The sequence below is a fragment of the Pempheris klunzingeri genome, chromosome 16, assembly GCF_042242105.1.
Source record: "Pempheris klunzingeri isolate RE-2024b chromosome 16, fPemKlu1.hap1, whole genome shotgun sequence".
Classification (NCBI taxonomy): Eukaryota; Metazoa; Chordata; class Actinopteri; order Acropomatiformes; family Pempheridae; genus Pempheris; species Pempheris klunzingeri.
Genome location: NC_092027.1, coordinates 16,338,961 through 16,353,864, shown reverse-complemented (window position 1 = coordinate 16,353,864; position 14,904 = coordinate 16,338,961).

Here is a 14,904-nt window from a genome sequence, read left to right as displayed (position 1 = left end):
TTGATATATTTTCAGTCATCAGTCCTCTGCACTATTTTTAGGTTTGTCCCAGAAATACGAAGGAAGCATCTCATATATAAGGTTAAGTGCCTTGTTTATTGAAATGTACATTTCAAAGATAAACACATTTTCAGCCATATAAAACAAAGTATGATGTAAAAAGAAATTGCCTTGGGCCCATAATTCATAGTGTGCTGCAGTTTAACGTTATCCCAGGGGAAAACTGGTTGTTTAGTTTAGTGTCTCCTGTCAGGCCGAGGTATTTCCCGCTGCTCCCTGAAGGCCCTCAATCAATCCGCCTGCTGGATTTGAAGGTGACATTCAGCCTCCTTTCCCTCAGGTCTGGGTTTAGCAACTGGGTTTCTTCCTTGTCTGCACCACTTGTCACCCACCCCTGTCCCCTGAGAACTATACTATGAAACTAAACTCTAAAAAACTGAGAGCAATCTTTTTTGTGTTAAATAGGGTTAAGAAAAGAGAAAAACACGAAGTCTATACTTTATTATATTTCTAGAAGCCAAACTCACTGCAAATTTTCACTATGCTGGACCCGTCTGTAGCCTCACGCAGTGGGACCCATCACTCCACACAGCAATCTAAACCTTCCTCCTGGGCAGGGCGGAAAGACCGGAGAGAGAGAGCAGAGTTGCCCCAGATTCCCCTTAAAAGTTCCCCCTTTAAAGTTCCCTCTGAAACACTTAACACCCTCATCCACTCTCATCTACTCAGGTTGTCACTCACAAATGACCAGCTGTTTGAGATCTGTTTGTGCAGATTAATAAATGAGAGAAATGTGAGAAGTGCCCAGCTCAGGCCGGCCTGTTGCTGTCTACAGTGGGTTAATAATAATAATTATGATAACAATGATGATGATGATGTTAGCATAGTTTTACTGCCTCCCCTCATGCTGTTTCTGGGAGAACAAGGCATCCAGGCAACAGAAAGCCCAGGGGAGCTCTTCTGAAGTGAAAACAAAGTTCAGGTCCGCTAATTTGAACTAGAAGATGAACTTGAATGAACCGCATCTGACAATCCAAAGCGTAGGACAAGTCCTGCTTTAGTCAGTGTTCACTAAAGACATGCAGGGCAACTAAATCAAACTCCGACTGTGTTCACTCCCCTGTGGGTCACTTGGGCAAAGGTACTTGAAGATGACATAATCACAAACTGACAGGTCCAGAACAACAAAGGTCCATATTCAGAGCAGGAGACTGAATTGTAACTCAAATGCCATGGAGAGTGATTTACCCGTGGATTCTTTTGATTGTGTACACAATGATACGCATTCATTTCCATGGAGACTAAACAAATAGAACAGTTGGTGTTCCTCTTTCCCAAGACAGGATAGCTTTACCTCTTCTGACCTGCCTATCAAAGACACCCAGCTATTCCAAAGAGGAAATTCCTGCACTGGCACAAAAAATCTGTTATTGACCATAAAACCCAAGCTTACTGCAATTAAAAAAAAAGAAATGTAGCAGTGTGTAAGTGATTGAGGCAGAAAAGTATTGGAGTTGACAAATGTGCACTTGGTAAATAACAGATTCCAAGTCCAGCATTGAGTCAAATGTTGAAAGTGGACAGGCAAAGAGTTGTGAGAATGTAAGTCTCAATGTACATTAAGGCCTGCCAACCACTCTACATAGACAATTTAACAGCGCTCATAAAAACAGGAACATTAAGCAAAGCAGGTCCAGACCCATGTCTGTCTCTTATCGACCCTCCTCATCCGTTCCCTATTTGATCCACTTCTCTTGAATGAAAAATGTCCTGCTCTCTGCTGCAGCTCTCCCTTTACAGATTTCACCATCTAAATTGCTATTCTGATCCGTCTGTGACACATACAGTCTGCTACGTGAGAGCTGCCTGTTACACAGCCTAGAGACCATTATTCATAGCAAGCTGTCTCTTGTAAAACACCACAAGAACCTGTTCGAAGCCTGGGCACAATTAATTAGAGAAATCAGCAGATGAACACTGTAATGTTGTGTTTTTTATCGCAGTTGCTTCCTGCCAATTATGACTTCTGCCGAATTTTAACAGAATTGATTGTAACGATAGCAATGAGTGGGCGACCGCGCACACATTAAACGATGACAGAGCAACTGAGGCTAAACTGTGAGCCAACAGGAGAGTCATCCGCTTCATACAGTCACAGTTCACGTCACCTTTGCTCCTTCGACATGTCTGTTTTCATTCTTTTCACCCCTCTGGTTACAAAAGGTTTTCAGTGGCTCCACACGTGATTTAACTATAAAGACCTGTAATGTGCTTCATATGTGATTTCCAACTGCAGTGTGTGAGGGAGCGAGTGTGTGCGCATAGTTAGGAGGCACCTCTCGTGTTGCGCAGTGAGATTAGGTAATACAAAGCATTTTATGGATGAAACGCATATTGGAAGCAGCTGCTCTTCTCCAGCTGTACTCGCATTGCCTTTGTGTGTTCAGGAAGTCCACCCTGGTGTCTACTAGCCCCAACCACTGCTACCTTCCAAACTGATGAAAAATATATACTTGTAGTTATGCAGACTTGAATCTGCTCTTTTACTGAACGCCACTAAACGCTTTTGGGATGCCTGCAGTGTCACGAAACTGTTGCTGTTGCTTTTAAAAGTCTGTGTGTGTTTAAGGGAGGACCAGAGAAACATGGTAACAGTTGTGTACACACTGCATATGGCTTTGCATGTCTGTACTTACATTAGGTTTCATGTGGAACACATGCAGCATGACCTCTGACCCCTCACACACTCACTAGTCAGTTTCCTTTTCCTGGCACCAGCACCTGGGTGCAGTTTTCCACTTTGAGCTTTTCACCCTAGGGAGTATTCTTTTTTTTTCTGTGAGTGTGTATGTGTGTGTGTAGGTGTGCACATGTATAAGGGTGTGTTTGTGTGGGCATGTGCACACACATTTTCGGCCCCTAGTGTCCGGTTCTGGAGGTGGTAGCATGGCCACTGATTGGAGTTCATTAGTGTGTAGCCTTTCAGAGGAGTTTTTTTGAAGTCAAGGAGTCTGTTTTGTGTGTTTTGGGGTGGCTGGTAAACTGCATAATAGATAGAAATGTTGTAATCACCTAATTTTACCTAAGTTTTGTTCATTATTTATGTATATACCATAGATAGTAGTGTTGTGTCTTTAGACAATGTTCAGGCGATGCAAGGGAAAGACAGTATTATATACTATTATTGTTTGTAATATGTATCTGCAAACAACGGGTTCTTCTTGCAGCTTTCTTGACCTTTAAAACTAGTTTCAGAAAATAAGCTTTGGATGATTTGTATTTTTTATTGTTTAGTTATTAGTTCATCAGAATTAAATGTATCTCTCTTGTTGCGTCTGTTTGGCCATCGGCTATGAATATCCATATCATTATTATTATCACTTTTTTTTTTAAATGAATATAATAAACAATAAAATACATTATTTAAAATGTTGTTTAAAGATAATTTAACCACACCAAATTACATGAACTCCACTAGAGTCAAGAGAGTGGAGTAGAAAGTTCCTACAAAACAAAACATATATTACACTTTATCATTTGTATCTAAATGTAATGAAATATATGTCTTTTTTTTTTTTTTATGGGATGTTGTACACAAAACGTCTGGGTAAGCATGTGATTGCATGCCCACACAACATACACACATAAACATGTCGTCCAAACTCCATTCATGGACATGTGCATAAAAATACTGTAGGCAATCTTATAATCTGACACAAACACACATGCAGGACCATCCAGAGTGGATCACATCGAAGCTTTTGGCACATTATGTCTCCCTGAATTATGGTTTTAATGCTTCATCCGTTCCCATTAGGCCATCCATCACAATAGGGCTCGCTTAGTCATTTTCAGTTGCGTCTATGTGGGAGAAAAAAGAGGGGAGATGGGGGTGAAATGCACATGAAAGAGAGAGATAGAGCAAAGAGTTGAGAAAGGAGTAAAAAAATAAATAAAATAAGGGAAACAAAGCATTAATTAAGTGGTTGTAAACGAAGGAATTAAAGAGAGGGAGAGAGCTAGGGAGAGAGATGTTGATATGACCTGGAGGGAGATAAAAATGGGCGAGCAACAGCAGCAGTGGGGAGATGGGGCAGAGAGAGAAGTCATTTAGACAGACTGATGATGATGAGGGAGGGCTTGAGATCCCTCCAATACTGATAACTACTCACGACTGCTCCGACTCAGAAAATGGGCCGCGTGTGGTTCCATGTGTGTGCGTTTAGTTTTTTCTCACTTACTCATTGCACGCTCCCATGGTACAACAGTCGCTCTTGAAAAGTGGCCTTGACATCAGGTGGAATCCAAACAATATTAAAACACAACATTGGCCTGTTTAGACTTGCATGAACCAAAGCACCAATTTCAACACTGCCTTGGAATTCAATTGTAGGTCCCAGGTTGTTTTCTGAGTCAGTTCACATTTGGTGGAGGTGAAGGCAAGAGAGAGCTGTGGCGAGGACAAAATGTACTACGAATGCAAGAAATCAGGGCTGAAACTCGCAATTACATAAATGCAAGCTTATTATATTGACTTGTACCATGAAATTGTCCCTGGCCTCTCTATCAAACATGTTATTAACCTGCTTGCTGCTTATCAGCACTGATTGAATATTGACTTGCTCAAGCCTTTTTTAACTGCATGCATACATTATCTAAGACTATTTTTGTGCCATGACCAATTCCCGTTTTGTAAGATCAGGGCATATGAAATTATTTACCTCTGCAAACAGCTTTTACTTTCAAACAGACTTGATTGTAGACCTTGTAATTTTCTTGTTTAAAGAGAAGTACACATCACACAATCGTGTTTGTTTGCCTGGCAATCAAATTGTGTTTGAATGGCAGCTGCCCCTCTAGTTTTTCCTTTCTTCCTATATCTTTTCACACTTTTTGCATTTAGAAAGTCTTTTTTACTTTGTTGTGCAAATGTCAGCCTGATGTTTGAATAACGAATATTACAGGTACACTTTATGAACCATATTCCACTGAGCCAGAAACCATTTGGTGCGTGACGTGCCAGGCCACTCAGGTCTTTATGTGGAGGAACTATCAATTCGGATGGAGGCGTTAAAGTAAAATGTTGTCAGCACTAAGGAACACTGGCCACAGAGGGTTCCACTCAACCAGGCAGCATTAGAGGAAAAGGTACGGCAGCTCTCACCAAAATGTCAGTGATAAATGTGCTGTGCAAGAGCTCTGAAGGTTGCATGTTATTGGGTGAAGAGGGAGGAATGACAAGGAATGAAAGAATAGAAGATAAGGAGATGGATGAAGCCGAACAGGAGACAGAAAAAGGGGAATGGTCAGAGATAAAGCAAATGAAGACAAGTAGGACTGTAGAGAGGAAGAGTTCACAGAGTCCAAAGAAGGAAGAAGTTACCCGTGGTATAAGAGGACACAAAGCTATAGGTTGGGGTTAAAGCTTGAAACTAACAAGCCTTATCGTACAAGATCAGCCTGAGGGATGGGATGAGAGTCCTCCACAGTAAAGTCTGGACAAGAAGAGGAGGAGGACAATATGGGCATGTTACAGCTGGTCTGTTTCACAGAAACCTGTGAGGAGAGAGATGGAAAACAGAGGAGAAGCAGCAAGCCTTTAGCTCATCCTGGCTCAGTACGTTCCTCCCCGAGCACCTAAAGAGAAACATCCAACACTGCTCTCAAAAGTAAACACTAGCTCTTGTTGTTCTCATTACTTAACAATATAGTGTGGTCATGTTAAGTAAGAAAAAAGTCATAGGCATGTCATGCCTGAGCTAACCCATTGCTCAATTTGTAGAGAGCTTTATTAGCATGCACCGAAAGAAAAGCCACAGTCAAAACTTAATACTGCTTGATAATAAACCAGTCATGTAGCATCTGGTGTTACTCAAGATGTCTGAATGCATATCCAAATGTGTTGTTTTGGGAATGTTTCTTATTAGCCGGTGCTAATGCTTTCTGCTAAGAAATGAAATGGCAATGTGGACCTGGGCAACTCACTGCAAGTCTGAAGGTGAATTTATGTGTGTTTAGCCGGGTGCAATGTGCGTCCTTATCAAACTTAAAAGCAGCTATCCACACACACTTACACAGTATTTTATATTTAAATGCAATGATTTCCAACTGTGCCCTATTTGTCAGGAGTGCTTTATATCATGCATTTACAAAGTAATCATTTCTAATTTATAAGTTGGATCGAACACATCAGAGTAGTTGAGGCAGGTCCAGATGACTAAATAAGAGCCTTCTGTCCTTATTCTGGCGTAATGGAGACTGTGGGCCATTGGCAGGCTTGACTTATATGACTACAAACATGTAGGCGGCCAGATTATTTGATCTCTTCCTATTGGTTTCAGACAGATAACAAAAACAGAACCCTGTTTGTAACTCAATAACTTCCCATGGAATAAAAACAGTGCTGACATTTTCAGTGCCATATGATCCAAATATAGCCAAGTACAACACATGTTCACTGAATTAGACCAAAACTGTAGTCTAATCTGTTTTTTGTTCTGGGCTTGGGGGGATAGTTTGGCATCTGTCGATGCCATAAGTAATTACATGCAGAGGTGTCACTTCATTTTTTATTTTTTATGTTATGATCCACTACACTGTTACTAAATGTGTTAAATTCAATTTAAGTGTGAAATTTAACTTGAACCTGCATCCACTGATTTATTGAATGCTTGGGGGCAGTACAATAAGATGCAGAAACAGCACTGACTTATTACCTTACAAAACGCAATGCAGACAGTGCCTGTTAACACATCTAGGAGACACATAAACATTAGCATTTATTTGGAATTGTGTTTCTGCCTCCCTGGCCTGTATATGTCAATTATTAACTCTTCTTTTAGCTCTATTTTGGGTCTCCACCAACACCTGAGGGAATTAGCTGGCTGACTAGCTGCTAAATGCTCCACCCATGTTAACGAGCTAGGCACTAACGTTGTCTGTCTGGTGTTTGATGCCTGGCTGTATGGTGGGTGTTCCAGATGATAGATTACATTTTTTTCTAGATTAAATTGCAAGATTTTGGGGCATAAAACCAAAACAATGATGCTAAACCGCTTAATAGAGCGGAGAAGAAATACGATTCTGGTGGTAAATCTCTGTGTGTTTGTCACTATGAGCACCGCATTCACAATACAGATAGTCAGTAGATGAACATTTCATGTAAAAATATTGATCAGTGCAGCTTTAAAGATTATCTGAATATAGCTGAGAGAGCCGTCCCTTTTTACAGCAAAAATGTTTGAATTTGAACCATTTCAGTTTTAGATTTAGCTTTCTTTTTATGTCGGGGTGGATTTGAACCGTTTATGTGTATATTTTCTTGGCAACCATTGTGTGTTTTCTCTAATCTACTGTACTTCATGGTATATAGGCTTATATCTGTCTCTAAAGGCTCAGGCAGCCAGCCGAATGTTTTTCTCTTGTGGATAATTGTCCATTGGCACTATTCAGTATTTACCTGGGCCATTTTGGACTAATTTGTTCTTAAGTACGTATATTAAAAACGCCGGATAAATGTTAAAACATGAATAAGAGCTTGTGCCTTCTGCTTTTGAAAAATGAATCATGCTCTGCCTTATTCTTTGCTTAATCCAATTCAGAGCTGATGTTGGAATGTCACAGCAGGCAAAAAAAAATTAATTACAGTTCTCTTTTAACAGTTTAAATATGGCATTGTTAAAAAGCTATTTGTGTTTGCCATCCAGATTCAATACAGTAATTATGATACGTTTTGCTATTTAATAACTTTGTATTCTATAACAGTAATGCTGAAATGATCTCTTAAGTTTACTGGTAAGTGGTCCTCAAGGCATGTTATGAAACAGATTTTAAGCACTGATAAAAACAAAGAGCTTTTTCACAAGAAATCCCATCTCAAATCAGATTTATTTATTGTGTGTGGCACCCACTTTCCCGAATACACACATACTAACATACTAACAACAGCCCAAGGGTTTGCAACAAATAGAGCTGTTTTAAGAGAAGTCTCTCCACTGTTTTTTTTTTTTTTTCTCTTTTTCTCTGACAGAATATACAAATATACATTTTTTATGTGGGCTGAGAAACATAAGTGGTAGAGACAAAGATACACTCCCATGCATATGCATAAGAGTGGCAACATGTACAGTCCTTTTTGAACTTTTAGTTTTAGTCAGATCTGGTGTTAGAGGTCCCGAATTTGAAATATTTTTTCAAAGCAAATGGAATTTGCCGTTACTTCAGTATTCTTTTTTTTTCTTTTGTTCTCATTTTTTTTTTTGTGCCTTTGTAAAAACAGGTATTGTTGCTGTACAAAGACCCCCTGAAAACATGAATGCAGGAGGCAAGGTTGATTACAGAAAAGCTGAATAAAATTGTCCTGCCTCCTGTTAATGTCACAGCAACACTTCAGTAACATGACATTTATCTTCATACACACAGTGATTAATTGATTACGGAATTTAAATAGGTTTGTCCACTGGAAACCTCTACATGGCCTATATAAAACCCAGCAATGATATTTCCTGTGAACTTTTATGATCAAAATGTCATCCATAGGTTTAGCAGATGGAATTAAGCTTTGCTGCTAAGATATACATGTTTAATGATTTGAGTAATTAGCATAATAAACTAATTAAGTGCCTAAAACTGGAAATGGCTACAATTTTACTTCAAGTTAATTTAGCGAGGTAATCTAAGACTGTAAGTCATGTCCATAAATACATCTATTACCTTGGTGCAAACCTTGTCTGCATACTTTGCATAAATTATGTAAAAAAGAAGTCAACATCAGGAAATGGCTATAATTTCACGTTTTGGCAATTTGAAAATGTGACGTTAGAGTCCAAGTCTATGTTTTGATGCCCAAAAATCCTCTTCTTACATAACTAAGTTATGCAACCTTTCCTCATTAGCGTAATCAGGATCCACGTCCGCTTTAAAGAGACATGGTATTAGATATTATTTCGTTTATATATTTTTTTTATTTACCCACAATGCTGAATGTTTCATGACATGTTGTGACATAACTTTAAGAATGTGCTCTTCCCTTTCCTGTCATCGACTGTCCTGCACTCAACCACTTTGATGTGACACTCAGGGTGCTCTGGATCCTAAGGCATGCACTCTTCTCCATGTAACAGACAGTCCCTTTTAAACACAAATTATTTAGTGTGTCATTTCAGTACCCCACACCCAGGATTATTTGACTCTATGGCCTTCCTCTTCTTCCCACCACTCTGCGGTCCTTGATGTGGACGTATATTTGTACACTATACTACTTACTAAAATCATGTCAAATCAATCAACATGCAGCTCTGAGCAAGCAAGCTACATCTCATCTGCTACGCCTATAGATGACATTTCAATCATAAAAGTTCATAAGAAACAACATTACTGGGTCCAAGAAATTTTCATTAGAGTATGGCTCATTCTGGGTGCAGGGCTTCAGGAGGCGATATTGGCCAACCCTCCATTATGGATTTATTTTGATTAATTTTGCATTCCATCAGTGCAAGCTGACAGTTTCTATGCTGCATGCTTGTCAGACTAGCACAACATTTTTCACTCATTTTTTAAGAAGAGGGTACCATAGGTCCAAAACACCCCCGGCTTATATCCTCGGACTTGTTCTTGGCTGCATGTAGAAGACAGTGTAGACAAAAAACAGCAGGGTGTCAGTGCTCTGTTGTGCTGGAGCGGGGCAGAGAGGAGTTCATGTTAGCTCACTGGGACTGGCTTCTCCACAGCACATATTTATAAGGAACTGAAATTGCCTGCTGCTTTATTGCACATATCAAATCCGAAGGCGTTAAAGAATAGGAGGTGCTGTAGCAGATGTTAGATGTACAAGGATAGAACAAAAATCAGATTAACTGAAATCCCTCAAACTTTATCCAATATAAAATAGTTCGTATAACAATCATCTTAGGAGTAGGACCTCAAACATACAACGTTTTTTCAGAGTTAGACGATTTATACCACTTTGATGTCTACATGCTAAATATGAAGTTAAAGCCAGCAGGCGGCTATCTTAGCTCTGCACATTCAGCACATTTAAATATGTTTGTTCATGTTATTAACAACGTAGCTGCTACGCTCTGCTTCCAGTCTTAATGCTAAGCTAACCATCTGTTGGCTTTGGCTTCATATTTAGTGTACAGACATGAGAGTTTTATTGATCTCATCGAACTCTTGAGTGTGTATTAAGTGTATTTCCCAAAATGTCAAACTATGACTTGAAGTGCAAAATGTTTAACACATGGCAGCATGCTGCCCAAGCAGGCTAAAAACATTACTTCCACATAACCTGTCTGTTTGCAATTTCCTTCTTGCTCACATCTTGGATTTACTGTTCGACATTTATGATTTTTGACGTGTGGAGGTCTCACACTAAGAGTTCAAATAGGATTTTAGGACCACATACCACCATGCCAGACCATCTCCACAAGCCAATATATTCAACCAATTATGTTGGCTGTAAAAAGCATGTAATCGCTTGAAACATTAAATCAAATTCAGAGGAGGCTGGGAAAACTTGTGGAGGAAACAACTATGATCTTGCTACCATAATAATGTCAGAACATGAAATATATGTATGGTCTAGCCAATGCAAACATGTTAAAGAAAGAGTTATAATCTGCCGCCCCTTCTCCCTCGCCCCTTATTTCCAGTGGTGGTGGAGCACATCTCTGGCCTTTGGTGTGTGCCGGGCTTTGTTGCTTAGAAACACCTCACCTCGCACAGGCTGGGGTCAGCGCCTGCTAAACGGTGTGTTTTTTCATCTCCGCAGCAGTCATCGCTTTGTCATCCCCGTGACTCTGGGCCAGTTCACACCGTACAGCTGGGTCTCGCCACTACATCGGGTTCAGCTCAGGTGGCGAGCTCGGTGAGAAGCCGAGAGGATGTGACTCTCGCTGACTTTGTGAATGCACTTCAAAGTTTGGTGCCTTGAAATTGCGTCTGCGGTGGGAAATGCAGAAATAGATGTCCGTTTTCCCTCGAATCTTCCAGGATTTAAGTTATTGAACAAAGAGGGGAGAGAGTCTGAAGGCATGTGTTAGCATTTATCTCTGTCCTTACGTCACACACACACACACACACACACGCACACACAACCTCACATCCGCTACACAGTTAGCTTCATGATCGACAATCAAATCACCCCACAAAGTGTCTTCATCTGCTAAATTCCCCAATAATTTCACACGTCAAAGAAGCTCCAGCCTCCGACTGAATGGAGCGATTTTCACACGGAGAAAATAACCACCAAACAGCCTAATGAATATGTTTCATATGAGACAGACTAATATCCTCAGTCTGTGTATCATCATCCTGTCAGTGCGTACCTCTCCTCCCTCTGCTCTGACTGTAAACTATGCCTTTCCAGTGGAAGGCCTGACACAGTGCGGACCCCGGGGTCGGCCGCAAACCCTGCTGGGTTTTTAATGACCTCCTCTGTTATCACTTCGCTGCTACTCCTCACACCTGCACTCAAGAATAATATTTACCCTGTCTGTCATCATGGTGCGGTGGGTGTGTGTGTGTTTGTATGTGTCTTCCTGTCTTTGCGTCAGACTTTAATGATGACTTCCACTCTCTCCTTCTCTCAGGCGTCTTATTAGAGAGGGAATGGACACAGCCTGTCTGTGTGAAACTGATTTTTCTCAGGAAAAGTGGGAGCAGAGAGCTGAATACCAGAGCAGAACCAAAACCTCCCTGGCCACTCATATTATTTCAATTAGGCGCTGCTTAAATGCATGAGCATGAGTGCGTGTGTGTATGTGCATGTGTGTGTGTGTGTGTGTGTGTGTGTGCTTGCTTGTTTTATGCATTCGTGTGGAGGCCAGATAATAAGCGGGTGGTTATATGAGGTGAGGATGTTTGATGACCACTCATTGGTTGAATTTGGGTGGCATGTCGTCTCATGCATCTCAGTGAGCTGTGATAAGCACGCTGTCCACTCGTGAAACAAGATGTGATTGCTTTCATTCAGAAAAATAACAGTTAAGTCATTTTCCCCAGACAATTTTAGCAAGAGCAAGAAAGAGATGAAGAGAGAAAGATTCAGAGGCACTAAGGGAACGGGGAGAGGCCAATGTTTTCCTTGTCTGTTTTCGAAGTTTGAGGAGGCTGGGGATTCGTTCGTAATGAGAAAGACAACAACTGGATGATGATTCTGTTCAGTTCTCACCCGTGAGAAGATCAGCCCAGCAGGTTTTTGGATGTAGACACATTTCCATGCATTTGATCTCTCAATTTTCTGAAATTCGATGCGCTCGTGCTCTCACGGTGTTTTATGCAGTTGTGCGCCGGAGATTCTGATGTGAAAATGCAAAATGAAATAAGATAGAACTGGTGCAATGTAGCGTGTTTTCACATAAAAGCAAAGCAGCACTAGTCATCCGGGCTGAGCAGATGTGCATCAGACAGCTGCATGAAGTACTACTTGTTAGTGTACGATCGCTGAAAGGTGACCTGCTAGTTCACTAGTTTGAGAAATATGCTTATTTGGTTGCTTGAGACTTTGATGTATTTGTCAATATGAAGCAAGAGCCAGGCGGTAGCTGGTTATCTTAGCTTAACATAAAGAGTGAATGCAGAGGGAAACACTCAGCCGGCCTCTGTTAAATTTAAGATTAAATAAATTTTCTTATATCACTTTTTATACTCGTTTGATCAATTACATACTGAATCAAAGAGTTAATGGGGTCTAAACCAAGCTTTTCCTTGATGTTGCAATTTTTAGCTGCTTATGGGAAGTGACTCATAAGGATTAGAAGAAAAGATTTCTTCATGTTTCTTCATTGAGATTTGCAGAACTTTGCTGACATTGTCACTTTTCAAACATTCTTGTAGGAGAAGTGGCATTGAGGCAAACACTTCACAGTTCACTGGAGCATAATGAATTAGAAGACCATTAACGGCGCCTGTAAAATGTAGATTTGGTGCACCCTGTTTGGACGCTGCTACCCACAGCGCTGGTCCTGTCATACGCGGTCAACCTGATTTCACGAGTGTGCAGTATAAACATACAATTGATGGACAATTATGGATTCTGAAAAGAGTTAAATCAATGACTCTCCAACACATTTACAAGGCTGCTTTATATTCTGAGGTGATCCCTGTAGGTAACATCACCTGTTGTACTTTACGTTGCACTTTTCAAATCCTGTTGTATTTCTTTACTTCCAATCAAGACCAAACCAAGAGCTTCTATTCGTTGCGTTTACAAAGACGCCTGGCCAAGACAACTGATGTTGAAGTTGTAAATTAGATGAACTATGTTTCTATATATTTAATTCTAATTATTCAAATTAATAATCATTACCTGTTTTTAAAAATACACCATAGGAAAATAAGTGTTCACCAGAAGTTAATATTTATTTATTTGCAAGTATGAAAAGGGCAATAACAATTTTGAGTTAGAGTGTGATAAATGCGTTAAGTGAAAGTGTGCTAAACAAATATAGTGCAGAAGCCACCGCTGAGCTGGTTTCCTAATTTATTTAATGGCGTGTGGTGAGATTCCCTGTTGTATGCAATAAATCTCAATTTACCAATAAATGCATCTCCTCTCAGCGTCAGAGAACTGTCCTTACCATCCCTGAGGAGAACAAATCTATATTCATTCCCTGGGCGTAGCAACAGAGGCCCCCACAGTAAGCAAACTGCTCTGCTGACCAGCATCTGTTAATGTGTATTTGCTGCCATCTAGTGGTAAAAGAGATAGCCACTGTGTTTGCAGTAATGTAATATCTGTACAATAGGGGTCACTATAAGGTCTTTTTTCACATTTCCACGAGTTTTGTTTATTGAGCCTCAAAAGGCCACTTAGGATTACTGTGGGAACTCTTCTGCTCTCAGTAAAATGACCACTAGATGTCAGTAAACGACTCAGTTTGAATGGATCTTCAAACATAAAGAAGGCCTTTTACTCTTTACACATCTACACCACAATAGAAATAAGCTCTTGGGCTTTATCGTGTTTTATCCTTTTAACAAATATTATGCAAAGATAGTATGCCTTCAGGTGAGGCTGTGCATTTATTATTTATGTATATATATATATGCTATTTTTGATATATTGTCAGTTAAGAAGTTCAAGTAATCAATCGGCCCCTTTATGTCTCCAGTTAGTTTCTTTTGTCTCCTTCTCCTCCCTGATCAAATTCTTTTTCAGTTATGTGCTACATCCTCCAAGGAGCTTTTCCAGTTCGGGCTACAGCACTCGGAATTTTTGGAGATATTTACACCGCCATGCAAATGATGGCCTCGGGGTAAGTAAAAACACAACAACGCTGAGACTCATTCGCAGACAGCGGAGAGTCATTCAAAGGCCAGTGTTTCGGCTGTGTACACAGTTGGCTTTACACCCAGGCTTCATTCACTGGGCAACTCTCCACAGCTTTGGGAGGAGCGCGATAGCAACTCAGCTGGCTGCAGAACTTTGTAATAATATGCTAATTATTCAGAAATCCATCCAATCACATTAGCAGAAGTTGCCTGTTGAATGCATATTGAGAAAGTGCCCCAAAACTAATATGAAAACCTGAGGTGTTTTAAGATGCTGTGTGTATGTAACTATATATAGATGTGTGTGTGTGTGTGTGTGTGTGTGTTTCACAGTGTTGATGGGTGCACAGTGTATTTTTCTTCTGTTTTCAGGGGCTGCCTGTGGGGCAGGATTACACCTCTCTCTCTGTCCTCCTCCCTCTCCACCTCCTCCAGCTCCCCATCCACCCTCAGCTCTCTCCTTCCTCCTGAGTGGATTTTTTTCAGGGCAGTGCACACAGCTTCCCATCCCCCCCCCCCACTCTTTCCTCCCGGACAGCTTTGCTCCACCAGTTCTGCACTGTGCCGGCCTGGAGAGGAGTAAGGGAGCGGAAAGAGGAGCGAGAAGAGAGGATTTGGTGAACCGAGGAG